This window comes from Callithrix jacchus, chromosome 9 (assembly GCF_049354715.1).
Source record: "Callithrix jacchus isolate 240 chromosome 9, calJac240_pri, whole genome shotgun sequence".
In the NCBI taxonomy this organism is placed as follows: Eukaryota; Metazoa; Chordata; class Mammalia; order Primates; family Cebidae; genus Callithrix; species Callithrix jacchus.
This window is the reverse complement of record NC_133510.1, coordinates 79521431-79547831: the sequence shown is the minus strand read 5'-3', so window position 1 is coordinate 79547831 and position 26401 is coordinate 79521431. Positions and strand designations below refer to the sequence as shown.

At 39.7% G+C, this 26401-nt stretch overlaps 1 protein-coding gene across 1 annotated transcript in view; it reads left to right on the top strand.

Moving 5' to 3' along the window:
- The first annotated feature begins 610 nt into the window (after nucleotides 1-610).
- The window catches only part of CSRP2 (cysteine and glycine rich protein 2), a 59586-nt gene continuing 33795 nt past the window's right edge, over nucleotides 611-26401 (top strand). Inside the window, exon 1 of the mRNA XM_054238643.2 lies at nucleotides 611-667. The gene's annotated coding sequence lies outside the window, so the exon portion shown is untranslated. The remainder of the gene's footprint in view (nucleotides 668-26401) is intronic.

Here is a 26401-nt window from a genome sequence, read left to right as displayed (position 1 = left end):
CACAAAAGCAGGGATTTTTGTCTTTTGCCTCCTACTTACTGTGCCTGGCAGAGTACATGCTCAATGAATATTCATTAAATGAGTTAAGGAATAAATGCTAATATCTGAGAATGGGGCTACAGGCATGGTTAGTGGCCTAGTTAATCCATGCGTAAAAGCAGTCCCATCCAAAATCACATCTCCAAGCATTGTACTGACTGTTAGGATCTGGGTTCTGAAAGCAGAGCCTGAGACAAAGGCAGGCATGCAGGTGGTTTATTTGCAAACTTACCCCAGGCATCAGGAATGAGGTAGGAATGAAAAACAAAAAGCAGTGAAATAAACAAATGTTACTGAAAGGGACAGGGGAGGAAGGTAGTACACAGGCCTAACTGTTAAAGGGGGCACAGTATTGGCAAAGCTTGAAGCATTAGTAGGTGACATGGTTTGGATGTTTTGTCTCCTCCAAATCATGTGTTGAAATGTGACCGTCAGTGTTGGAGGTGGGCCTAGTGGGAGGTGTTTGGTTCATGGGGATGGCTTGGTGCTGTCCTCGTGGTAATGAGTTCTCACTCTATGAGTTCATGTGAGATCTGGTTGTTTAAAAGAGCCTGGTACTTCCTTTTTCTTTCTTGCTCTGTCTCTGGCCATGTCACATGCTGGCTCCCCTTCATCTTCTGCTATGATTGTAAGTTTCCTGGGGCCCTCACCAGAAGCAGATGCCATCACATGCCTGCAGAACCGTGAGCTAAAATAAACTTCTTTTCCTTACAAATTACTCAGCCTCAGGTACTCCTTTATTAGCACAGCAAATGAACTAACAGTAGATAAGCAAGGGTGGCTGGTACGTAAGAGTGAGGACCATAAGCTTTGTTGGGACAAGCCTGGAGAAGAGAATGGGTGAGGTTGCTACTGAACAGTGTCATAAAGCTGGGCAGAACAAAGGAGACTGACAAGTTCTAACTGCCTTGAAGTAATCTCTGATTTCAGGGTGGAGTAATTGCTCAGAAAGGCATAATGATCAGAACTGGCTTTATGGGCTTGTAATCTGCATTTGCACAGGGACACTGCACTTGGTTTAATGTTCTGTGCTGGAATCTTAAAAGTCTTACTATCTTTTTATTTATTTATTTATTTATTTAACATGGAGTTTTGCACTTGTTGCCCAGGCTGGAGCGCAGTGGTGCCATCTCAGCTCACTGCAACCTCCACCTCCAGGGTTCAAGTGATTCAACTGCCTCAGCCTCCCAAATAGCTGGAATTATAAGCACTCGCCACTACATCCGGCTCATTTTTGCATTTTTAGTAGAGACAGGGTTTTGCCATGTTGGCCAGGCATGTCTGGGACTCCTGACCTCAGGTGATCCACCCGCCTTAGCCTCCCAAAGTGCTGGGATTACAGGCGTGAGTCACCATGCATGGCCCACTATTTTACCTTTGAACTTGTGTTTTGTAGTGAAAGCTGAGGGGACTGTGGCACATGTACACAGCTTGAGGCTAGATGCTAGACCACTTTGCATGCAACCTGTTGTGGTCCAGCAGCCCATGCACAAAGGACTCACCACCACCAGCCCAGTGGGCAGGAGGCATGCACTATGGGAAGTCCAGGGTGCCCCAGGGCCCATGGGGACAATCAAGCTGGGACCTGGCCCAAGATTGAAAGTAGCAACAGTGACAGCAGAAGTAGCAGAATAGGAAAAATGACAGCAGACACAGAAGAGAGAAGGGACTCTGTATAAACGCAGCACGAGGACCTGCAGAGGAAGGCCAGCTTGCCCATGTGTCCCAAGAGCCTGTACTTGGCACACCTGCACAAATGTTAACACTCCCTCTGCCTAGAGCACTGGGACTATAATTGCTGGCATTCAGGCAGTAATTTCCATCAGTCAATTATTACAAAATAAAAGTCCATACACATGGACATGGAAGTGAAGCATATCAGGGAATTATTAGTATTCTTGAAAGAGTTTAGTATCTCTCCTTTTGAAAACTGCTGCAATATTGCAAAATAAATGGCTACAGGCTTCAAAAGGTCACATCAAATGAGAGAGACTTAAAAATTGTCACATCCAATGAGAGAGACTTCTATTTTCATACAAAGCTTTGGCTGAAATAATTATTAACAAGGAAAACAGTTTTTAAGTTAATTTTGTTCTTCTAATTAAAGATACAGCAATTGAATTCATAAAAGGGCATTTTCAATTATATACGTAACATAAGCCTCTATCAGTTTCTTGTATTGGTCTCTGTAAGTTACAGACAATACCAGAAAAAAATTAAATGGCATTGTATACATTTATATTCAAAATTAAATGCAAACATACAAAATTGATTTGTATGAAGAGTTAAATTGTTTTTAGAAAAATTGTTCCCCAAGGATTATCAGCCCCAGATATACTAAAATATTTGTATCACAATAATTTATCAGAAATATATTCCCATGTAATCACAGTCAAAAAATCACCTTAATAACTCCATAACAGTAGCATCAATAGAATCTTATCAAAATTATAAATTATCAAAAATTATTTGCCATCTTACATTTGCCAAGAATGACCAGAATTATTGTTAATTAGACTGATGGAAAAGTACAAATTTTGATGATATAATAAGTGAATTTGTAAAAAAGTGGGCCAGAAAAATCTTATAATCCATTAAGAGTTTATAATAATAAATTATTAATTTTATTATATAAAATTATGACACCAAAAATATTCTCCTTTTTTGATAAGTTTATGTTGTTATTCATGTGTCACTATTACTCCTTTAATGTTTTATAAGTAGTAAAATATGTTTAAGGGAGAAAGCTTTATAGTTTAGTACCTTTAATGGCACTTTTCTTCTTTTTTGAACTAAGGGCCCCATATTTTTTATACACTGAGAGCCACAAATTATACATCTGTCCCTAATAAGTCATTTGAAATGTCGTGACATGGTTTAAATGTGTCATGTGTTGGACACTTAATCCCTAGTGCAAGTGTTGAGAGATGAGATTTTTAAGAGTGATTAGGTGATGAGGATGGAGCTATGAAGGCAGACATTAATGACATTGATTAACTAATGTCACTATCAAGTGAGCGGATTTGTTATAGAGAGAGTGGGTTTGTTATAAAAACAAGTTTGGCCCCTGTTGCTCATTCTTTAGCACATGCTCTTTTGGTCATCCCCCTTCTATCATGAGACAACCCAGAAAGAAGCTTCTCACCAGATGCTGACCCTTGGATGTCCCAACTTCCAAAACCATGAGTCAAATAATTTGTTTTTCTTTATAAATGACTCAGCCTTAGCTGGGCTCAAACTGGTAATCCCAGCATTTGGGGAGGCTGAGGCAGGAGGATCTCTTGAGGTCAGGAGTTCAAGACCAGCCTAATTAACATAGCAAGACCCTGCCTTTATTAAAAAAAAAAAAGAAATTAGCAATTAAAAGTAAATAACTAACCCAGTCTCTGGTATTCTGTGGTAGTAGCACAAAATGGACTAAGGCACTACACCATTTGAATGTGGACATCAGTTTGAAGCAAAGGACATCCTTTCAATAGGGAGAAAATTAAAAGTGTGAGAGGTAACAAGAAACCAGCACCTGGCAATGAATGACCCTTTCTGATGTTCTTTCCTTCAGGAGAGGAATGACTAACTAACAAGAAAGAGGGTGGGGTAAACCATGTGTTTAATACAGATCTTGCAAAGCCAAAATCAAGAAATCTTGAGGAAATAATAGGTAGCTGAGTTGCACATGGAAAAATGTGTCTGCCCCATCCATACATACCTTGTTATAGTTGCAAAACTAGGGTTGAATACATGAAGAATTTTAAAAATCAGACTAAATAGCATACTAGAGAGTTAAATAAAATAAAACCAAGTGGAGGAATATGTATTACAGATAATGAGGACTCTGACTAGTGAGCAGCCAATGTTTTAAATCAAAAGGAGCTTATAAGGGTAGGATGAGTAAGTCTAGAGACTGAATGTCAACATGAGTACTATAGTCAATAATATTGTATCATCCTCAGGATAATTGCTAAGAGAGTAGTTTTAGGTTCTCTTACCCCCAATACAAAAAAGCAACCATGTGAAGTGATGGGTATGTTCATTTGCTTGACTAGTTACCATTTCACTGTAGGTGTATCAAAACATCATGTTGTATGCCTTAAATATATATATATATATATATATATATATGAACAAAAGAAGCATATTAGATCTAAGACTGAGGGAGATAAGAGCTGGGAAGGGTGGCTTGGCACAGAAGGAAAGGATACAAACTGTTATTTTTCTCAGATAGTGAAACATTAGCTGGTTGGCCACAATCATTGCATGTAGAAAGCCTGGTCAAAAGGCAAACTGGGAGTTAGTTAGGTTCTTGTTCCACCACTAGTGTCCACATGACACTAGGCAGATTCAGTGTTGCTTTTTCCTAATCTGAAAACTGAAGGAATTTACATTATCTTCCTTCTCACAGGGTTTGGCAGAGATAACGTGAAAATTCTCTGAAAGACTAAGTCGTAGTCACAGCCTTAAATTACACATCCCAGCACTTAGAAGAGCTGTTTTATGTCAAAAAAAAAAAAAGAATGGCTTTCCTGTGATTTAAGAAAGACTAATTTCAGTGGAGTGTTCATCAGTAGCAAGCTCTGTCTCCTTAAATATTCTTTAAAAACCATCTATCAAATGATGAATAGCCAAGACACCAAAAATTACTGAGTTGTCCTCAAATCTCTCCTAAACTGATCATAATTATGATAAACAGCTAACAACACAGAAAGAGCTGACCAGTGGAAAGCTGCAGTAGGGAGCAGAATCTGGACTACAGTCCAAAACAAATGCCAAACCCTTTAAAAATAGCTGCCTCAAAAAAAAAAATAGCTGCATGATTTCATAAACACTAAAACACAAACACATAAAACTCCTGAAGTTATTTGAACAAATGATGATAAACATGATAAAAATATCCCAAATTTTAAAACCAGACATGCGCTTTCTCCAAGTTCTCTCCAAGCCTTCAGCAAAGTGTCCTTCTAGAGAGTCTATAAAGTTGATATGGGACAGTAGAAATAATCTCCCCGATTCTGTGCTATGGTTACGTAACCTTGTATATAGTTCCATATCTTCAGAGAACCAGTTTAATCATTTGTAAATGGCATAATAATGTCCCCGCCTGTTGCATGAGGCTTTAAAGTAACTAAACCAGCAAATGTCTTGAAAACTATGAGAATCTCTGAACAGTGAGACATTTCTACCAGTGTTCACTATGTTCCTAGGCTTTTCAGCTTGATGTGGAAAGAGTCAGGGATACTAAAGAGGAGAGAATTTGAAGAATTCTTTATCTAAGGCCATAGTCAATAAAAAGAGGACAGAATCCCTTAGTGGGCTTTGCTTGAAACAAAATGAAAATGAAACAAAAGTAATGCGTTGATGATTTCTGAAGCAACTAACTTCTGTTCTGTAGAAATTTAGGTTTGTCTAGCCAAATATTAAGAAGTATTACTTTGCATAAAGAAAACAGATTTATAGCAAATACATCTGAATTTACTTATTCAAATAAAATGTTGCTTCCCAGCATTTTGGGAAGCCGAGGTGGGCAGATCACGAGGTTAGGAGTTTGAGACCAGCCTGACCACTATGGTAAAACCCTGTCTCTACTAGAAATACAAAAATTAGCTGGGTGTGGTGGCATGGGCCTGTAGTCCCAGCTACTCGGATGCTGAGGCAGGAGAATCTCCTGAACCCGGGAGACAGAGGTTGCAGTGAGTCAAGACAGCACCACTGCACTCCAGCCTGGGTGGCAGAGCAAGACTCTGTCTCAAAAAAACAAACAAAAAAAAAACAAAACAAAAAAACAACAAGCTGCTTCCCTCAAAATAACCACATCTTCAAAATAACACATTTACTCCAACTACTATGCTTGCCTCCATCACACCCCCAGTTCAAAGTATTTTTAGATTTGAGTCACACTTCATTTGTAAACCAAAACAATGTTATCCAGAAATGGCCCCCAAACATATTTGGTTTCTGACAAAATTTAAATTCATCTTTAAAAACATTTTGCGGGTCTCCATCTTCGGGTCCACCTCCGCGAACAGTCCCTTCCTTGAAGCTGTTTTTCTCTATCCTAGATTTTCCCTCTGGAGTCCCCTTTCACACTTTCTCATGGAAGCCTGTCTTCCTCTCCTAAACTCCATCTCTCTCTATTCCCTTCCACTCAGTGTGGAAGCTGATTTCCTTTCCTGGATTCCATCTTTCTAAATTCTCTTACTCAGTGTGAGAGTTAGCTGTTTCTTTCTCTCTCCTTCTGCTGTCTGTCTGTCTCTCTCTCTCTCTTTCTCTAAATAAATAAATCACTTTCTACAAACAAACAAACAAAAAACCATTTTGCTAGGATTGGAAATTCTTCAAAAGAAACTATCACAGAGTGCTTAATCACAGGCTATCACAAAAGAACATTTTTGAGCTGTTTTAGCAATAGCATCTTCGATGTAGTACTGGCACGACTTCCCAAAGGAACTTCCTCCAAAAGACTATCTGAGCAAGTTCTAATTTTGTTTTATTGGGTTGTTTTTTTTTTTTTTTTGAAACAGTCTCACTCTCACTTAGGCTAGAATGTAGTGACTTGATCGATCTCGGTTCACTGCAACCTCCGCCTCCCGGGTTCAAGTGATTCTTGTGCCTCAGCCTCATGAGTAGCTGGAATTACAGGTGAACCACCACACTGGACTAATTTTTGTATTTTAAGTAGAGATGGGGTTTCACCATGTTGGCCAGGCTGGTCTTGAACTACTTTGGCCTCACAAAGAACTGGGATTATAGGCATGAGCCACTACCCCTGGCCCTGATTTCATTCTATTGTTGATTGGTCATGTTACATTGCCTCATGCATTTTTTATATGCTCAAGTGTGCATATCTATGCCTGTGTGTATGTACATGTCAATCTTGGCATGCTGCTGCTTTGCCCAGAGTGGCTGATGAAAATTTTACTATCTCTGCTCAATGCTTTATCAGAGTAAAAAGGGTGAGTGAGGTATCCCAGGAAACTGGGAAATATTTGGAGGAAGGAATGCACATCCAACTGTAGAAATTATTTTTTATTTCACCATCCCACTTTTGGTTTCATCATACCATTGATTCCTTATCTCATATTATGTCATTTCATTGTTCTCTTTTTCCCTAGTAGACTCTAAGGTCTAAATGTGTAGGGCCTGTGGGTCCTCCTCAACTCTATAGCCCAAGGCCTAGAACATAATAAATGCTTGATAAATCTATTTGGAAGGAAAGAAGGGAGGAAGGGAGAGAAGAGAAAAAACAGGGAGGGAGGAAGAAATGAAGGGGAAAAGGAAAATTTCCCATGTCTGGGCTGAGATTTAATTCCTTTCTCTTTGAAAGAAGTCGGCTGGTGGTTCAGTCTACACTAAATTAAAAACAGGTGAGGGAGCCAAGGATCATTTAGATGCTCTTTCCCACCCAACCCCCCAAGCTGTTTTCCCCCACAACACTTCTGACACCAAATATGTGAGGGATTTTTCCATACCAGTAAATTCTCCAACTCTCCAGACATCAACTGGGTGTCCTAGGATACAATTAAATTCTGACACTGACTACCCAGCATTAGCTCAGACCCCACAGGTTAAGGTTCAGTCCCACAAGACTGCCCTCATTTCAGACACCAGTCTAAAGTCACAGTTTGCCACTTACACTTCTGACAGGCTATAAAATCAGGGGTTCCCGTAATGCCCTCTTCACATTCAGTAACTTGCTAGAATGACTCACAGAACTCAGGAAAGTGTTTTACTTGCTATGACTGGTTTATTATAGAGGACAGTTTGGGAACAGCCCAGTGGACGAGATGCATAGCTTCAGGTATAGGGAAGAGATGAGGACTTACCATGCCCTCTCCAGGATTCCAGCACCTCGATGTGTTCTCCAACCCAGAAGCTGTTAAAGCCTGGAGTTTTTTATGGAATTTTCATTACGTAGGCATAATTGATTAAATCGTTGGCCATTGGTGATTAAACTCAACATCCAGTCCCTCTCCCCTCCCCAAAATCATGCCTTGGTCTTTTTGGCAACCAGTCCCCATCTTAAAGCCATTTAGGGGTCCCCAGCCACCAGCCAATTCACTAACATAACAAAAGTCACTCTTAGAATTGCAGAGCTTTCAAGAGTTTTAGGACTGTGTGCCAGCAACTGGGAACAAACGCCAAATATCTATTTCTCATTGTGCCCCACCCCTTCATCCATGCCCAATAATCTCTGCCAATTACTGCCCCCACCCACATCTTCATTTTTTGATAAACTTTCCTTAATCTTAAAACACTATGCAAATGCAGCTTCAAGCCAAAGATTCCAGCCACAGTTACCTCTTCTGCATAGAAATTGTGGAGCTATATAAGAAACCCAGCGTTGAGTGTTTTATTTTTGACAGTTGCTATGGTATCAGATGAAGCTGCTGTGGTCTCACTGTCTTTCTATTTATCTATCCCTTTCTTTCTCTCTCCTTCCCTCTCCCACCAAGGATCACATCCCCCTCCACGAAGTCGGGGTTTATCCACCAGGACAATTTAGCCTGGCCCTCATATTCACCAAAGTCTGAAAGGTAGACTTTAGACATTGTGTGCAGGTGAACTTACACTTACAGTTGCCTTGAAGGCTGGGGGTCATGTTAAAAGAGTTAGCTTGTTAAATGTAAACATTTCAAATAAATGTGATCCTGTTTGGGCATTTCTTCACTTTTAAAGACATTGGAAGACTTAAGAAATAGAACTGGCTTGGGCATTCTCAACCTCTGAGAGGCTCTGAATATGATGAAGAACTCTGGCTTCCAATGATTTGGCCTTGAATGTGTTTCTATCCCTTGGAAACCCAGTTTAATTATTTCTAAAATGAGGTAATAATTCCCATCCTGCCCATCATATAGTGCTGTTAGAAGGATCAAATGTGGAAATGCCTTGAAAAACTGGAGGAGCTTTTCAATGAAGTGAAGGTCAAGACCTGAGGGTTAGGGTCCAGCACCGCCACTGCCCAGGTGTGTGATCTTGCTAAAGCACAAACCCACACTGTAAACAGAAGGGCTCACTCCGCTATGTTTTCAATCCCTGCCAGCTATCAAATTTTATGTTAGAAAATGAGGAACTATTATCATCACTTCCTTTCACCTTGGTTACATAAGGAGCTAAAGTTAACTGGCCTTTTTGCATATTACTTTTATTTTGTGGAATAAAGAGTCTACTGTTAGCAAACCTCGGGAAACTGACCAGAGGGTGGAGCTGAAAGGAAAGTAGAAATAAGTTTATTGAGAAATCACATTTTGCAAGTCAGTGGCTAAGCAAAAAAAAAAAAAAAATGATGCTTCTAGCCACAGCGGCTTGCAGGTAACACATCTTAACACTCTTTAGGACATCAGAAGTAATGAACTACAGCCAATGTCTACTTTTACATGTAATTCTAGTAATCTAGTGCAAAGGAAACAAAAACTGAAGGGCAGTAGGGGAAAAATGTCAGAGAAATGGTGAATTTGTTCTACACATGTTTTGCCAATAATGAGACAACAAAGCAAAAAGGAATGTCTTGAGTTTAATGATGACTAGAATAAAGCAAGAGATAAAAGTATTCATTACAATGGAATCTTGAATTCCATCATTCATATTAAAAGCTCTTTTAAGTAAATAACTCCACCAGTTTCCCACCCATAGGTATGAACTCAGTTTTCCTGGGCTCTGATCCTTCTGCTCACTCTTAAAACCTGTCCCTCAACAACTGTTCTATCTCGAAAGCCACTCTCTTCACAATTCCATGATAGATTTTATAGCCATGGGTTAATCATAGTTCCCTACTTCCTTACTGATCGATACTGTTAATAGAGAATAAACGTTAGCTATGCAGAACAAACAAAATAGCACCCAGGCAATCACGCTAATTAATGCACAATTGTTGTCTTTTGATAGCATCCCTAGTCATAAGATTAAACAATGATGCTTCAGAAAAATATATTTTTATCATGCTGCAATATAAACAAAGCACAATAAATAATCACATTAAATAATCTTAATTTATTGCTGATATCATGGAGCCAATGATCTTTTCTTTTAAATTAAAAACAAAATCAGAGAAAGAACCAGGTCCAGAGGCATGTGTCTATAGTCCCAGCTTCTTGTAAAACTGAGATGAGAAGATCCCTTGAGCCCAGGAGTTCTAGTCCAGCTTGGGTGACATAGTGAGACCCTATCTCAAAAAATGAAAATCAGGATTGCTCCATCTGCTATTATTCTAATTAAGGCTAGATTCCAAGGGGATTCATGAGGATGCTCACCCTTTAGATCTACTATTGTCTGTGCTTAAAATATTGCATATGGGAGGCCAGCAGATTGACTTCCAAACACAGACACATTTTGTTTGAATAACACAGTGCTTTTTTTTTTTTTTTTTTGAGCAGACATTAAAAAAATGTATAGACACTTAACTGGCCTTTCATTAAAAATTGGAAAATCTGGCAACAATGGACATTGTTTATTCTATCTTCCCTCTTTCTCCATCTTCCTTCTCTATGTTTTTCTCCTCTCATTCTTTCCTCAAACACTGATGCATTTCATTTATTTAGACTTCCTGACTGGCCCCGTTGGGATATGAATTTTCTACCCCTTCTGAAGGAGCTCGTATCACAAGACTAGTAGTGTCTTTGTTTGGATTTCCTTTATTTACAGTACAGTTTAAAAGGTCTTCCTGCTTCTGAGTTTTTGTCTTAATGTCAATATAATGTGACCAACTTAACAGTAATAGACTAGAATGTTAGAAATCCTTTAAACATGTACTAGTGAAATAAATAGAAAAAGTGCTTCCATTCAGATGAAATCCACAGGGGGGAAAAAAATAGAGAAAGTACAGAGTGGAAGCATTGTAAAGGTTGCAAATAGAAACACACACACACACATATATATATATATATACAAATTAAGAAAAAGGAATACCACCAGCAGGCTCAGACATCCAAAACCCATCAAAAATGAATCTATAGTTTAACAGAACCTGAATTTCATTTAAGCTTCTAATTTCAAAAAACAGCTTTCTGGTGACTCCTCAAAATAGGGTGGTTAAAAATATATATCATCTCATGTTAACTGAACAGGACATACTATCAGCCAGTTAAATGCTGGGGAGAAAAATAACTGAAAATGCAATCCCTGGTTGTAAATCAAGGGTTCCCAAATGTAGATCCTTTAAAAAAAAAACACTGAGGTCTAAATCCACTTCAAAAATTTGCATTTAATTGGTGTGGAGTGTAGCCTGGACATCGGGACTCTTTCAAGTTCTTCAGGTGCTTCTAAAATGCCACATAATTTGAGAAGCATTGCTGTAGGTATTGCTTTGGGTATCACTAAATACTAGGGCTCCTGCCACTTAAAGAGCAATCAGATTTCCTGAAATTAAAGAAACCATCTACATATTCCCAAAGTTCCAACAAGTGTATCATGTCATTAAACTACAGATTTGAGAGAATACGAGGTCAGAAAGCCAATATTTTTACCCCAAAGGAAAATGTTGCCTAAATCCACCCAAAGAAGTTCTACAATCCTACTTCAACAAGTTAATTCCTAGACTAGACCTTGATATCCTCATGTGTAAAATAGAGACAATAATTCCTACTTTATAAGGTTGTTCTATCAATTAAATGAGATAATGCCTATGGAAAGATAGATAGTTCTTTTAATCACAAGTCTTTTTCTATAAATCTGATATTCAGTGATTATAGTTTTTCCTTAAAGCCATAGCTAATAATCCTAGCTAATATTAACCTCTCTCCTCCTTTATAATACAGTGCTCCAATTTCTTTCCTTCTTTCTTTCCTTCTTTCCTTCTTTCCTTCTTTCCTTCTTTCCTTCCTTCCTTCCTTCCTTCCTTCCTTCCTTCCTTCCTTCCTTCCTTCTTTGTTTCTTTCTTTCTTTCTTTCTTTCTTTCTTTCTTTCTTTCTTTCTTTTTTTGATACAGGGTCTTGCTCTGTCTCCAGGCTGGAAGTGCAGTGCCTGGATCTCAACTCAACCTTCACCCCCTGGACTCAAGCAATCCTCCACCTCCCAAAGTACTGAGATCACAGTGTGAGTCACTGTGCCTGGCCTACAGTGCTCAAATTTCAAATGCTTTATTTTATATTGTCCTATAGTTGTTCAATGATTGTGGTCTGACTAGATAGACAAGAATTATTTGGAAAGAAGGTAGATTAAAAGGCTACTTATCAGCAATGAGAAAAGCTGCTTGCTTCTCATACAATTGACTGCAACATATTAGGTTGGTGCAAAAGTAATTGCAGTTTTTGCCATTAAAAGTAATATCTAGGTTGAGAGACTTGATCCTACAATTATGAGAAGAGAAATTAGCAATGAATTTGAAGGTGCATCCAGAAAAGCCAAGGATCAGCAATTGGGAGGGGACTATGGAGTCATATTTTCATTTTTGAAGGTAGAATAAGTCATACTTTGTGTTTAGTTTTGCTTGCAGCTGTAACAAATTACCAGAAATTTCGTGGCTTAAACACACCAGTTTATTATCTTATAGTTCTGTACATTAGAAGTCTGACATAGATCCCACTGGGCTGAGATCAATGTGTCAACAGGGTGCATCCCTTTCCGAGGACTCAAGAGGAGAATCTGTTTCTTTGCCTTTTCCAGCTTCTAGGGTTCCTTCCCTCAACTCTTGGCTTCTTCCCTGTGTCTTCAGATCTAGCAATGCCAAGCAGTGTCCTCATGCTACCAACTCCCTGAGTCCCTTTCCTGTTGTCACAGAAGAAGTCAGAGGGACTCCTTTTTTGTATCTCTCTTCCACTTTCATTTTCATTTATTTGTATTTTTGAGACAGGATCTCGCTCTGTCACCCAGGCTGAGTGCCGTAGTGTGATTGTAGCTCACAGCAGCCTTGTCCTCCTGGGCTCAAGGGATCCTCCCACCTCAGCCTCTCAAGTAGCTAGGACCACAGGTGCACCACACCATGCCTTGTTAATTTTTTTAATGTTTGTAGATCCTGGGGGGAAGAGGTGGTGGGAACAAGAGTGGGAGATGGCTGAGAGCTCTTTATGTTGCTCATGCTGATCTTAAACTCCTGATCTCAAGTGATTCCCCCCAACACACACCTCAGCCTCCCAGAGTACTGGGATTACAGGTATAAGCCACTGCACCTGGCCCCTCTTCCACTTCTAATAACTCTTGTGATTACAATGCACCCACTCATGTCAGAGACATCCTAACCAGAGTGATTCTATTTTGAATAAAAGCCAGATAGAGCAAGACCTGCTGGGTTACATTTCCAGGAAGTTAGGCCCTGTCGATCACAAGATGTTTATGGTTGAGGAAACGAGTTCATGGAAAAAGGCATCCTTTGTTTAAAAACAGGTTTCCCACTAAAGATAATAGGATCCTCACAAATTCTTGCTAAAAGTAATAATTACACAAGAGAATACCAACACTAATAGTCTGTCATAAGCTGAACACAAAGACCATTATTCTTAGCCTGAATATCCCATATAAGTCAGCCTTATGTTTGAGGTACGGGCATTCCTCCTCTTGCTTTCTCAGCAAGCCCTACTCTGTAATAGAGATGTTTCTAATAAACTATTTTAACTTTACCATATTCCGAGACTTGCCCTGAATTCTTTCCTCTGTGAGATCCAAGAACTCACTCTTGTGGTCTTGGATGGGATCCCCTTTCTGATAACATGTAGGTAATCCAGGCTTGTCTCCCTACTTTAGCTGACTAGCAAACTTATTCCATCTTAATTCTCTTTTGCCATGTGACATATTTACATAATAACAACAATGGAAAGAGAAGCCAAACTTGACTGCCAAGATCAGTGATCATCTAATCTCTCAGTTCAGTGAAGACTAACTGTTATCCCAATTCCAGATATTCCTTTGGAAGCCCCCAAGAAGCTAATAGGATCAATCATTTATAAAGAAGTAATATCTAATACAAGACAAATTAAGATAACAGTAACTCACCAAATCATGCACTCACAGGGCAAACAGCCATGCCTCTTCTCTTCTCTTCCTGATTCACGGCAGACATTGCGAATCCACCAGGTACAACTGTAACCTCAGAATTTTCCACAGAGCATGCTAAGAATTACCAGTGAGTACAAGCAATCAAATTGGCATGTGAACTATAATCTATATCCCATCCTAACTTTGAACAATTGTGGGAGCAAGAGACTTTCTCTCAGAGACATTTTTTTGGAATCAGGTGATGATGTGATTTTTTTTAATTGGCAGACCAAAGGAATCCCAGATGAGCTAAATAAAGAAATTATAATAAGAAAATAAAATAAGTGAAACACTTCAACCATTCTCAGAAATCTGTGTTTCAATGATCCCTTATAGAGAAGTCATTGGGTGGCCAAGAAAATCTTCCTGTATTTCTATTCCTGCCTACATAACACAGAGCCTTCTCTTGAGATCTATTATTAGGCACCTTTCTTTTTCCTAAAAGGATATTTTGTTCAGAAATAGATTTGGATAGATGTGTCTGTGTAGGAATTTTAAAGTTTTCATTGCTCTAAAATAAAACTCTATGGCCTTTTACAAGTATTTCACATCAGTAATCTATGATCATGGTAGAGAAATTAGAAAAAAAACAAAAAGACAGAAAAAAAATTTAAAAACCTCACATCTAATCCTATCTGCAGGAAATACATTTTGGTGCTTAATCTGACAAATGTGTTTACATTCATTTATTCATTTAACATATTATTGAGCTCTGTGCTAGGCACTATCCCAGGCCTTGAGAGTACAACATGAATAAAACAGAAAAAAAATCTATGCCCTAGATAAGTTCAATTACATACAAAAAAGAACATTTTAAAAACCACAAATTATACCATATTTTGCATATATGTAGTTTGTAACTGGCTTTTTCTATATCCCAGGTTTTTGAAGTATCCCCCTCATTTTGTCAAGCTTTTGTGGTTTTCCCAGTAATCTTGACTGAACTGAGAGATGAGTACCGACTGCTACATAATTAACAGTCCAGTCTGAATTTTCTTTCCATAGTTTGTTGCCATGTGATCAGAAGACAATCTTCTCTCAAAAAAATAGTACTGTCTCTGAATTTGTTTAGACCACAAAGCCTACCCAGGGAATTAAATAGAACTTCATTCTACCTTACCCCAGTGTTAAAAGAAAAACTTCGGGTAAATTAAATTTAAAGGAGTTTAAGTAATGAATGACTCGAGAATCAGGCAGCTCCCAGAATCACAGCAGATTCATAAAGACTCCAGGGGTGCCTCGTGGTCAGAACAAATTTATAGACAAAAGAAGTAATGTATAGAGATTGGAAGTGAAGTACAGAAACAGCTGGACTGGTTACAGCATATGAGCAGCTTGAAGTACGCATATGAGTGCTCAGCAGCATATGAGTGCTAGAAGTGTGCTGCTGGAATTGGCCAAGACTCAGCTATTGTTACAGATGCATACTTCTAAGCTAGATTTTCAACCTTGTTAGGCTGCCATTCATCCACAAGGACTCAAATATAGAAGTAAGGAGTCCTGGCAGGGCACGGTGGCTCATGCCTAAGTAATCCCAGCACTTTGGGAGGCTGAGGTGGGTGGATCACCTGAGGTTAGGAGTTCAAGACCAGCCTGACCAACATGATGAAACCCCATCTCTAATAAAAATACAAACATTAGCTGGACATGGTGGTGTGTGCCTGTAATCCCAGTCAGCTACTCGGGAGGTTGAGGCAGGAGAATTGCTTGAACCTGGCAGTGAGCCAAGATTGTACCACTGTACTCCAACCTGGGCAACAAGAGTAAAACTCTGTTTAAAAAAAAAAAAAAAAAGAAGTATGGGGTCCTTCTTTGGCCATATTTAGTTAGCTTTAACACCTATAACAGGTGTTGTATGTATTGCTGCATAAACTGTCCCCCTAAACCCTAAGGGCTTAAAACAACAATCATTTTTATTACTAATTGACAATTATGGAGGTTTACTCTATTCAGCAGAATTATTCTTTCTTGGACTTTTTTCCCATGCAGTTTGACAATTTCTGGTGCTAGAGTCATCTTGAAGGCTTCTTCACTCACAGGTCCTGTTGATTCTGGCTATCATCTAAGACCTCAGTCAAAGTGGCAGTCTGGAATACCCACATCCAGCTATGTGGCTAAGCTTCCTCACAACATGGTGGTCGGGTTTTGAGATAAAGTATCCAAAAGCATTAGACAGAAGCTGTATCACCTTTTCTGCCTTAGCTTCAGAAGTCATGTAGGGACACTTCTACCATGGTCACAAGCCTATTAGATCAAGGAAAAGAAATATAAACCTATCCTTTTCATAGGAGGAGCATCAACATCACCCTGTAAGAGCTTATGGGGTGGGATATAGTGTGTGACCATCCTTGGATAATGAAATCTGTCACATATCTCAATCTCCTTACACCTTTACTATGTATGGTTAAAGTCAGAGGTAGCACATTTCAGGGCCACTGTAAGGTTAAGAGAAAACTTCTGTCACTGTCAAGACTCTCTAACACATCTCAAAGTTTCAGTTTAGTAAAAAGGAACTGACAATGAAATAGCCAAGCTTCTAATTCTACTATTTATCCTGTGGATTAATGTAGAGAACTATCCATTGGTGATAAAAGCTACATCAGGCTTTTCCCTCTTTAATTTGGAAAACTCACCCTGGGAAAGTGACATATAGAGAAACACTCTTTCCTGTGTATGAAGCATGGGAAGCACTATTAACTAATTTTGGCATCCAAGGCTTCTAAGATTATATTGTAAATTAATCTTAATAGTGTTGAAATGTAATATTAAGAAGGCTGCCAAATGGATTCCAGATATATGTGGGAACTCAAGGTACCTTGTTGGGAAGAGATAAACACATTAAATTATCATTTAGTCTTAACAAAAAAAAAAAAAAAGCCACATAAGAATTTAGAGGAACTATCTAATAATACATGCTTGCTAAAACAAATCAACTTTCTTTGATTCAACAGTTAATGAATACCTATGATACATCTGATACAAACAAATACCAGGTACCCACAGTATACTAGCTGTATTAGTCTGTTTCCATGCTGCTGATATAGACATACCTGAGACTGGGAAGTTTACAAGAGAAAGAGGTTTAATAAACTCACATGTCTGGAGAGGCCTCACAACCATGGTATAAGGCAAAAGGCACGTCACACGTGGCGGCAAACAAGAGAAGACAGGTTGTGTGAGGGAACTCCCCTTTATAAAACCATCAGAGCTCATGAGACATCCTTGCTATCACAGGAACAGCACAGGAAAGACCTGCCCTCATGATTCAGTTATCTCCCACCAGGTCCCTCCAACAACAAATGGGAATTCTAGATGAGATTTGGGTGGAAACACAGCCAAACCATATCACTAGCTATCTAGGATACATATAAAATAATGTAAAAGTGATTAATCCTGTAGCATTCTTAATATTATAAATAAAATACTATTATAGTAAATAACATTATGAAGGATTTTATATAATATATTTAATATCATAGCAGAATATCTACAACTTCAGTGAGCTACTGATCTTGTACCAGAAAGGAGCTTTGATCCAGACCCCAAGAGAAGGTTCATTGATCTCATCCAAGAAAGAATTTGGAACCAGTCCACAGAGTAAAGTGAAAGTAAGTTCATTAAGAAAGTAAAGAAACAAAAGGATGGCTACTCCATAGGCAGAGCAACACTGAGGACTGCCAGTTGGCTATTTTTATGGTTATTTCTTGATCATATGCTAAACAATTGATGAGTTTAGCAGAGCTGAAGATTACTCATGAGTTCTGGGAACTGAGGGTTCCTCCCCTTTCTAGACTATATAGGTTAACTTCTGGAAGTTGGCATGGCATTTGTAAACTGTCGTGGTACTGATGGGAGTGTAACGTAGCATGCTAACGCATTATCATTAGCATATAATGAGCAGTGAGTATGACCTTGGGTCACTTTTGTTGCCATCTTGGTTTTGGTGGGTTTTGGCCGGCTGCTTTACTGCTTTCTGTTTTATCGGCAGGTCTTTTTTTTTTTTTTTTTTTGGACGGAGTTTTGCTCTTGTTGCCTGGACTGGAGTAGTCACACAATCTCGGCTCACTGAAACCTCCGCCTCCTGGGTTCAAGTGATTCTAGCACCTCTTCTAGCACCTCAGTTTCCTGAGGAGCTGTGATTACAGATGTGTGCCACCATGTCCAGCTAATTTTTGTATTTTTAGTAGAGACAGGATTCCACCATATTGATCAGTCTGGTCTCAAACTTCTGACCTCAAGTGATCCACCCACCTTGGCCTCCCAAAGTGCTGGGATTACAGGCATGAGCCACCATGCCTGACCTCAGCAGAGTCTTTATGACCTGTATCCTTTGATACCAGTCTTACAGACCTCCTATCTCATCCTGTGAATAAGAATGCCTAACCTCCTAGGAATGCACCCCAGCAGGTCTCAGACTCATTTTACCCAGCATCTATTAATGATGAAGTCACTCTGATTTGAACATCTCTGACAATCTGATTATAACACACTCTTCGGTTGCAGAGTAAATACTTGTTCATGTCTCATTTTTTTTAAAAAAGAATTACTCCACAGGTTTATAATTATTTCCTGTAGAGGGAAGAGTTAAGCTGGATGGTAGCTAAAAGCCACATATTTCTTTTGTCCTACTGTCAAAGAAACACTTCCTTTTATGTTGTACAAATTCGCAAATCGGCAAATCATCACTCTAGAAGTTAACATAAAAAACAAAGAATTTCCTTCCTTCTGAGTTTAATCCTTTCTCCTGGTAACCACAAAGTCAATGAATGTTGTTTCCTTCAGACCTGTTTCTAACCACATCTATTAAAACTAAGCTTCTTGTTTTAAAATTGTTTCTATTCTCTAGAGCTCATTGTAATGGGAATTGACTATCACAATTTCCCACAACATCATGCATTAATTAATTGATAAAATCAGCCTAAGAAATCTGAGATTCCCATGCATCACATACTCAACTTGGTAAACTTACTGGATCATTTCACTTGGTAGGAAAAATAAGGTGGAACAGACAAGAGAGAACTATGTCAGGAATTAGCAAAGGGAAATCCTGTTTTGTTCCCTCTTTGTTTGGTTTTTGTTTCTCAGGTTTTGATGTGGTTTTGGTTTAGTTTTGCTGGAGAAGAGGAACCTGCTCACCAGCACTGCCCTGACAGAAAAAAAGGTACCCTGGCAAACCACGTTTTCCTGAAATCACAGCTTTCTCTCCCCACTACTAAAGATGGCTTAGGGAACTCTCAAGAGTAGAAAGTAGATGTAGAAAACTCTACTTTCTTTGTTAAATCATATATAATACCTGCAAGGAAAAGGAAATGATGAAAAAGTTTTCTTCCTGGTCTCAGAATAAACTCATTGCTTGCATAGATCCATGAGTGGGGATAAGAATTACCTGTGGGCTTTTTGAGGCCTTTACTGAATATTTACTTTTATGTCTTTAATAAGTCAGAATTTTAAATTTTACTAGAAACATAACATGTAGCTTGAATTTCTGTCTTAACTTTTGACATTGTAAATATCATAGTGTTTCAGTTGTTTTCAATTTCACTTGGTAGGAAAAATAAGGTAGAACAGACAGGAGAGAACTGTGTCAGGAACTAGCAAAGGGAAATCCTGTTTTGTTCCCTCTTTGTCTGGTTTTTGTTTCTCAGCTACTGCAAAGGTATAAACTGTATAATGATATATTAATCATTACTCTTACTTTAAGTCTTATATGCATAGCATTAGGCCTTCTCAGATCAAAGGAGTACAAAAGTCTACTTGTAAAAAGTTCTCTCTTTTGATAATATAAAATAATGAAGAAGAAAATAACAGCAGTTGCAAATTTCTGATTCATTTCCAGTTTTCTAAATCTATCATAAGAACCAAGGTTTTCCTTTATAGGCATTAAGTATAGGCATCAGGGAAATCAATTTATAAAAACCAGGTTAATTGGCCTTTTCATAATGGGCACCGTAATTCCTTGCTCTAGTTTGATTTTATTGTTTTTCCTGTATTTTTCATTCTTATTTTAAGTCTTGTGCATTACTCTGGAAACTCAAGATTAGTAAGACAAAAATTCCTGGCCTGCAGAGTATAAAGTTTAGCAAGGAAACAGAAAATAACCAGTCACAAAACAATGTGTTTATCCAGGGATACAGTAGAGAAAAAAGGGGAAAAAAATCCCTGTCCTCATGAAGACAAATTATGGAGCTGGGTCTTAATTATATGTAACATAGGTACAAGTTGAATACAATGGAGTTTAGAACTCTTTACGTTTGCAGTGGCTCAACCCCCAACTCACATTCCCATAAGCCAAAAAAGAAGGGGAGGTGGTGAGTATTCACTGGCTCAAGGGCTGGTTGCCGCACCTGTTGTTGTAGGGGCTCCAACAGTGTCACCAGGACCTGGTGCCTCTCCTTTCAGCCCTGCTCATCTGAATTTTGGTTTCATCTTCATGTTCAAATCCAGTGATAAGTGTTTCTCTCCTCCCAACAAATATTCTTAGTGTGACTCTCATTAGGCCGAAGTAGATCACGTGCACATTCCTAAACTAATCCTGGCCAGGGGAATGTGGTGCTCTGATAGGCCAGGCCTAAGACACATGCTCTTCCTTAGAGCTGGGGGTGGAGCCAATTCCAGGAGAAGTTTGTGAAGTGGAAGGGCCAGAAGTTCAGTCCCCAGAAGAAATTGGGATGCCTTACAAAAGGAAGGGAATGGACATTGGCAGTCAAAGTAACAAGCCACTGTCTTGTTACTGGTCCAATTTCTTTGTTCCCTTCTATTCCTGGAGAGAAATATAGCAACCAAAAAATCCACTAAAGCAGTTTCTACTTTACTCATGCCTCTCAAAAGACTGCCAAAGTGGGCTGGACAGTGTAGCTCACACCTGTAATCCCAGCTGGTTGAGAGGCTGAGGTGGGTGGATCACTTGAGGTCAGGAGTTCAAGACCAGCCTGACCAACATTGTGAAAACCCGTCTCTACCAAAAATACAAAAATTAGCCGGGCGTGGTGGCACACACCTTTAGTCCCAGCTGCTTGGGAGGCTGAGGCAGGAGAATCGCTTGAACCCGGAAGGCAGAGGTTACAGTGAGCCAAGATGGCGCCATTGCACTCCAGCCTGGGTGACAGACTGAGACTTTTTCTAAACAAAAAATAAATAAAAATTTAAAAAAGACTGCCAAAGGGAATTCAATTTGTAACCTAAAGACACACACATCTTGATAGTCCCTTGTCCCTCTTCTCTCAGTCTTAATATGTCTGACAACCCTTAATTGTCCCAGTGCCTCTCTGCACAGCTTATTATTCATCCTTTACCAAAACTCCACCCTTAGCCCACATCCCTGCCATTTTTCCTTCATTTATTGTGCCTCAACAGCTTTTCTCTGGGTCAGCTTTTCCCTCATCTCTAATATTTTCCGGATTCATGTGGATCCTCTAGGCTTAACTGTTTCTTAAGATTTACCTCTACTAGTTTCTCTAGCCTGCATAATAAATTTCAAAAATTCCCTGAAAATGTGGGGATAGGAGGGCCCAATGATTAAAAAAAAAAATTAGACTATTTTAATCTAAGGAGATGATAAATGCACTTATTATGTCTTTCCTTTCATCTGCCATGCAATTATATTCCACAGTCTATAATTTCAGAATGTGATAAGACTTTGTGGTGGGAATGGGCTGGGAGGAGCAGTGGCAGGCTTTTTTTTTTTTTTTTTTTTTGAGACAGTTTAGTTTCTGTTGCCCAGGCTGGAGTGTAGTGGCGTGATCTCGCTCACTGCAACCTCCCTCTCCCAGGTTCAAGCTATTCTCCTGCCTCAGCCTCCCAAATAGCTGGGATTACAGGTGCCTGCCACCATGCCCACTAATTGTTTTGTATTTTTAGTAGAGAAGGGGTTTCACCATGTTGACCATGCTGGTCTGGAACTTCAGGTGATCTGCCTTCCTTGGCCTCCCAAAGTGCTGGGATGACAGGCATGAGCCACCGCAGCCGTCCTAGACTTTTGAATTAAGATCTAAGGGATGAAAAGGAATTAACTAAGTGAACAAGATGGGCAGGTGAGAAAGTATTCCAGTAGGAAGACATCATCAGACAAGACCCCGATCCTGAAGAAAGGCGTACGAGTGTTTAGAGTGAGGTAGCATCACACGAGATGAGGCTGCGAGTGGGTCCTGGAAATCCTCAAGCAGGACTACAAGGAGCAGATACCAACTACTAAAACAAGAGAGTTTGACCCAAAAGGTCTCCAGAGTTTCTTTGAATCTAAGGAGGACAAAGGAAAGTCCCTTAAATACTGTTCTAAGCCTCTATGTGGTGAGAAAATCATTACTGCAGAAATCGCTTTCCAGCACTCTGTGCCTGGGCTGTTATGCTATGGCAATCTGAGTTCCATAAGTGCTCCGTGAAGAAATGAAAAGTGCCTTCAGCACGGCGTCTCCTGGCTGAACTTGTGAGACATCACTCTGTGATCTACTTACATCTGAAAAGGAATCCCTGCCAAGATCGTTTTGCTGTTATAACCATGATTAGTTCAAGTTTCTAATCTTTCACTGAACAACTTTTTGACAGAAATGTAACGCAGACAGGAGATCAAAGTTAACTTGTTTATTTGCCTGAGGGTACTGACTAAGAGTTTATTGATATCGTTGCATTTAAATCTACCTTCTTGCTGTTTGTTTTCTATTTGACCCATCTGTTCTTTGTTTCCCTTTTCATATTTTCTGCCCTCTTTTGGATTATTTTTATGATTCAATTTTATTTCCTTTAATGGCTTATAATTAGCTTTTATTATTTGTTTTGCTTTGTTTTAGGGGTTGCTTCAGGGCTTATAGTATACATCCTTAACCTATTACAATTACTCTTCAAGTAATAATATACCACTTCACATATAGTATAAAAGCCTTACAACAATATACTCCCTGTTCCCACTTCCAAGCCTTTGTACTATTAGTGTCATGCATTTTACTTTTATATACATTATAAACTTCACAATACACTGTACATATTGTTAATTTTTTTGTGAAACAGTCAATCATGCTAGGCACAATGACTCACACCTGTAATCCCAACACTTTGGGAGGACAGTGAAGGAAGATTGCTTGAGGTCAGGAGTTTGAGTCCAGCCTAAGCAAGTTAGTGAGACCCTGTCAGTACAAAAAATACAAAAATTAGCTGGGCGTGGTGGCACATGCCTGTAGTCATAGCTACTTGGGAGGCTGAGATAAGAGGTTTGCTTGAACCCAGGAGTTTGAGGCTGCAGTGAGCTGTGTTCATGCCACTGCACTCAAGTCTGGGTTATACAGCAAGACCCTGTATCTAAAAAAATAAAAATGAAAACTTTAAAAAGTTGATTATCTTTTAAACAGATTTTTAAAGTTTAAAAACAGATTTTTATAATAATAAAAATATTATACTTACCTATTCTTTTTACATTTAGGGCTTTTCATTCTTTTTGAATAAACTTTCTACCCTGATTCATCTCTATATATCCTCTTTTTTTATTTGAGGTTTTTTATTTGCCCTTAGATTCGCCCTTTTGAGGCTATTTTCTAGATCCAGTAGGTGTGCTTTATTCTTTTTTTGCCTCTGTATATTTTCATATAGCCTGTTTTTTATTTCACTAATTCTTTCTTTTGCTTGATCAATTCTGCTATTGATAGACTGGTACATTTTTCAGTTTGTCAATTGAATTTTTTAACTTCAGAATTTCTGCTTGACTTTGTCTTATTATTTCAGTCTCTGTTAAATTTTTCTCATTGAATTCTGAATTCCTTCTCTGTGTTATCTTGAAGTTCACTGAATTAGTACAAGGTGCCTTTTTTTTTTTTTTTTTTTGGACAGAGTCTCACTCCATCACCCAGCCTGAAGTGCAGTGGTGTAATCTCAGATCACTGCAATCATCACCTCCCAAGTTCAAGAGATTCTCCTGTCTCAGCCTCCTTAGTGACTGGAATTACAGTCAAACACCAGCATACCTCGCTAATATTTGTATTTTTAGTAGAGAAAGAGTTTTACCATGCTGGCTAGACTGGTCTTTAACTCCTGACCTTAGTGATCTGCCCATCTTGGCCTTCCAAAGTGCTGGGATTACAGGTATGAGCCACCGTGCCAGCTATAACTGCCATTTTGAATTCTGTGCCTGAAAAGTCACATATTTCCATCACTTTAGGATTGCTCATTTGTGCCTTTTTTACTCTGTTTGGGGAGTTCATATTTTCATGGATATTCTTGGTGCTTGTAGAAATTGGTTCATGTTTCCGCATTGAAGAGTTAGGTATTTATTCCAAACTTCAGAGTCTGGGCTTGCTTGTACTCATTCTCCTTGAAACGGCTTTTCATAAATTCAGAATTGAGTGTTGTGACCTAAGCTTGCAGTCGCTGCAGCTGTTTCAACACGAGGAGCACCTTAAGCCCAGGAATGCTGTGTGCAACTTCTGCAGACTCCTAGATACACTGCCTTGTTGGATTTGGATGAGATAAAGGAAAGTTCCCCAGGTTACCAGGCAGCTTCTTGCTCTCTTCCCTCCCTTTTTCCCTGTCAGGAGTCTTTCTTCATGCTGGGCTGCCTGGAGTTGGGAGAAGGGTGACATGGGCACTCCTATGGCCATCATAGCTGGCACTCTGCAGGGTCACACTTGAAGCATTGTAGACTAGCACAGCAGTGAGGCTCACCCAAGGCCTGCAGCCACTACTGCCTGGCTGCCACTGATGTTTATTTGATGCCCAAGACCACTTTAGTCGGCAGGTAGTGAATTCTGCCAGAATTGGGTCTATCCCATCAGGGCAGTGGATTCCCTTCTGACCCAAAGTGGGTCTAGAAACATTGTCCAGGAGCAAAGACCCAGAATCCAGGGCTTCAGAAATCTGGTTGATTCTTTGTTTTACTGTGGCTGAGTTGGTACCCAAGTTGCAGGACATAGTTCTCTGTACTCTCATCTCTCCTTCCCTCAAGTGATAGGAGCTGCACTGCCTGGAACTGGGGAAGGGGTGACACAGGCACTCCCTTGGCTACCATAGCTAGTATTGCACAGGATTGTACCCCCAAGTCCCCTGCCTCCCAAACCAGTGCAGTAGGGCTTGCCCCAAGACTACAGTCTTTATGACCTGACTGCCACTCACATTTACTCTAGGTCCCAGGCCTCTTTAGTTAGCCAGTGATAAAAGCAGCTGAGACTTGAGTTCCTCCTATTGGGACAGAGAATTCCCCACTGGTCCAGGGCTGGTCTAAAAGCTCCCTCTGTGGACACTGACAGAATTCTGCCCTGTGCCACGTTCTTTTATGATAGGGTGACACTGAGTTTCAACGCCAAGTTCCACACTCCCTCCCCTAAGCACACAGATTCTCTCTCCCTACTTCATTGCCTAGGGCTGGGAGGTAAATGATGCAGGTAGGACAAGGCTGACCTTCCCACCCTCTTCAGTGACACATTTTTTTGTTTTTGAGATGGACTCTCACTCTGTTACCCAGGATGGAGTGGAGTGGTGTGATCTTGGCTCATTACAACCTCTGTCTCCTGGGTTCAAGCGATTCTCCTGCCTCAGCCTTCTGAGTAGCCTGGATTACAGATGTACGCCGCCATGTCCAGCTAATTTTTGTGTTTTTAGTAGAGACAGGGTTTCACCATGTTGGTCAGGGTGGTCTTGAACTCCTGACCTCAGGTGATCCACCCACCTCAGCCTCCCAAAATGCTAGGATTACAGGTGTGAGCCACTGCACCCAACCAATGCCTCTTTCTTTGATATTATGTTCACACAAGGTAGTGTGATCACTCACTTGATTGTTTTGGTTTCTATGAAGGTGCTTTCTTATGTGGATAGTTGTTCACTGTGGTTTTCCTGCAGGGGGATGATCACTGGTGAGCTTATTCAGCTGTCTTGCTCTGCCTCCTCCTTGCTCCTTTTGTAGATACAGATTCCTTTTTAGTATCATTTTCCTTTTGCCTGATTTATTTATAACATTTCTTTTGGTTCAAGTCTGCTATGATGATTTTTCTTCAATTTTCATATGTCTAAGAGAAACTTTATCTTCATTATTGACAGATACTTTTACTGGGTTTTGAAATCTTTTTCTTTTTTTCTTTTTTTGAGACAGTGTCTCACTCCCTCACCCAGGCTGGAGTGCAGTGGTGCAATCTTGGTTCACTGCAACCTCTGCCTCCTGGATTTCCAGTGATTCTCCTGCCTCAGGCTCCTAGGTAGCTGGGACTACAGGCATGCACCACCATGGCCAGCTAATTTTTGTATTTTTAGTTGAGACAGGGTTTCACCATATTGGACAGGCTAGTCTTGAACTCCTGACCTCATGATCCGCCCACCTCAGCCTCCCAAGTGCTGGGATTACAAGCATAAACCACCACTCCTGGCTTGGTTTTTGAATTCTAAGTTGATAGATTTTTTTTTTCAGCACTTTAAAGGCACTGCTCCACTGTCTGAT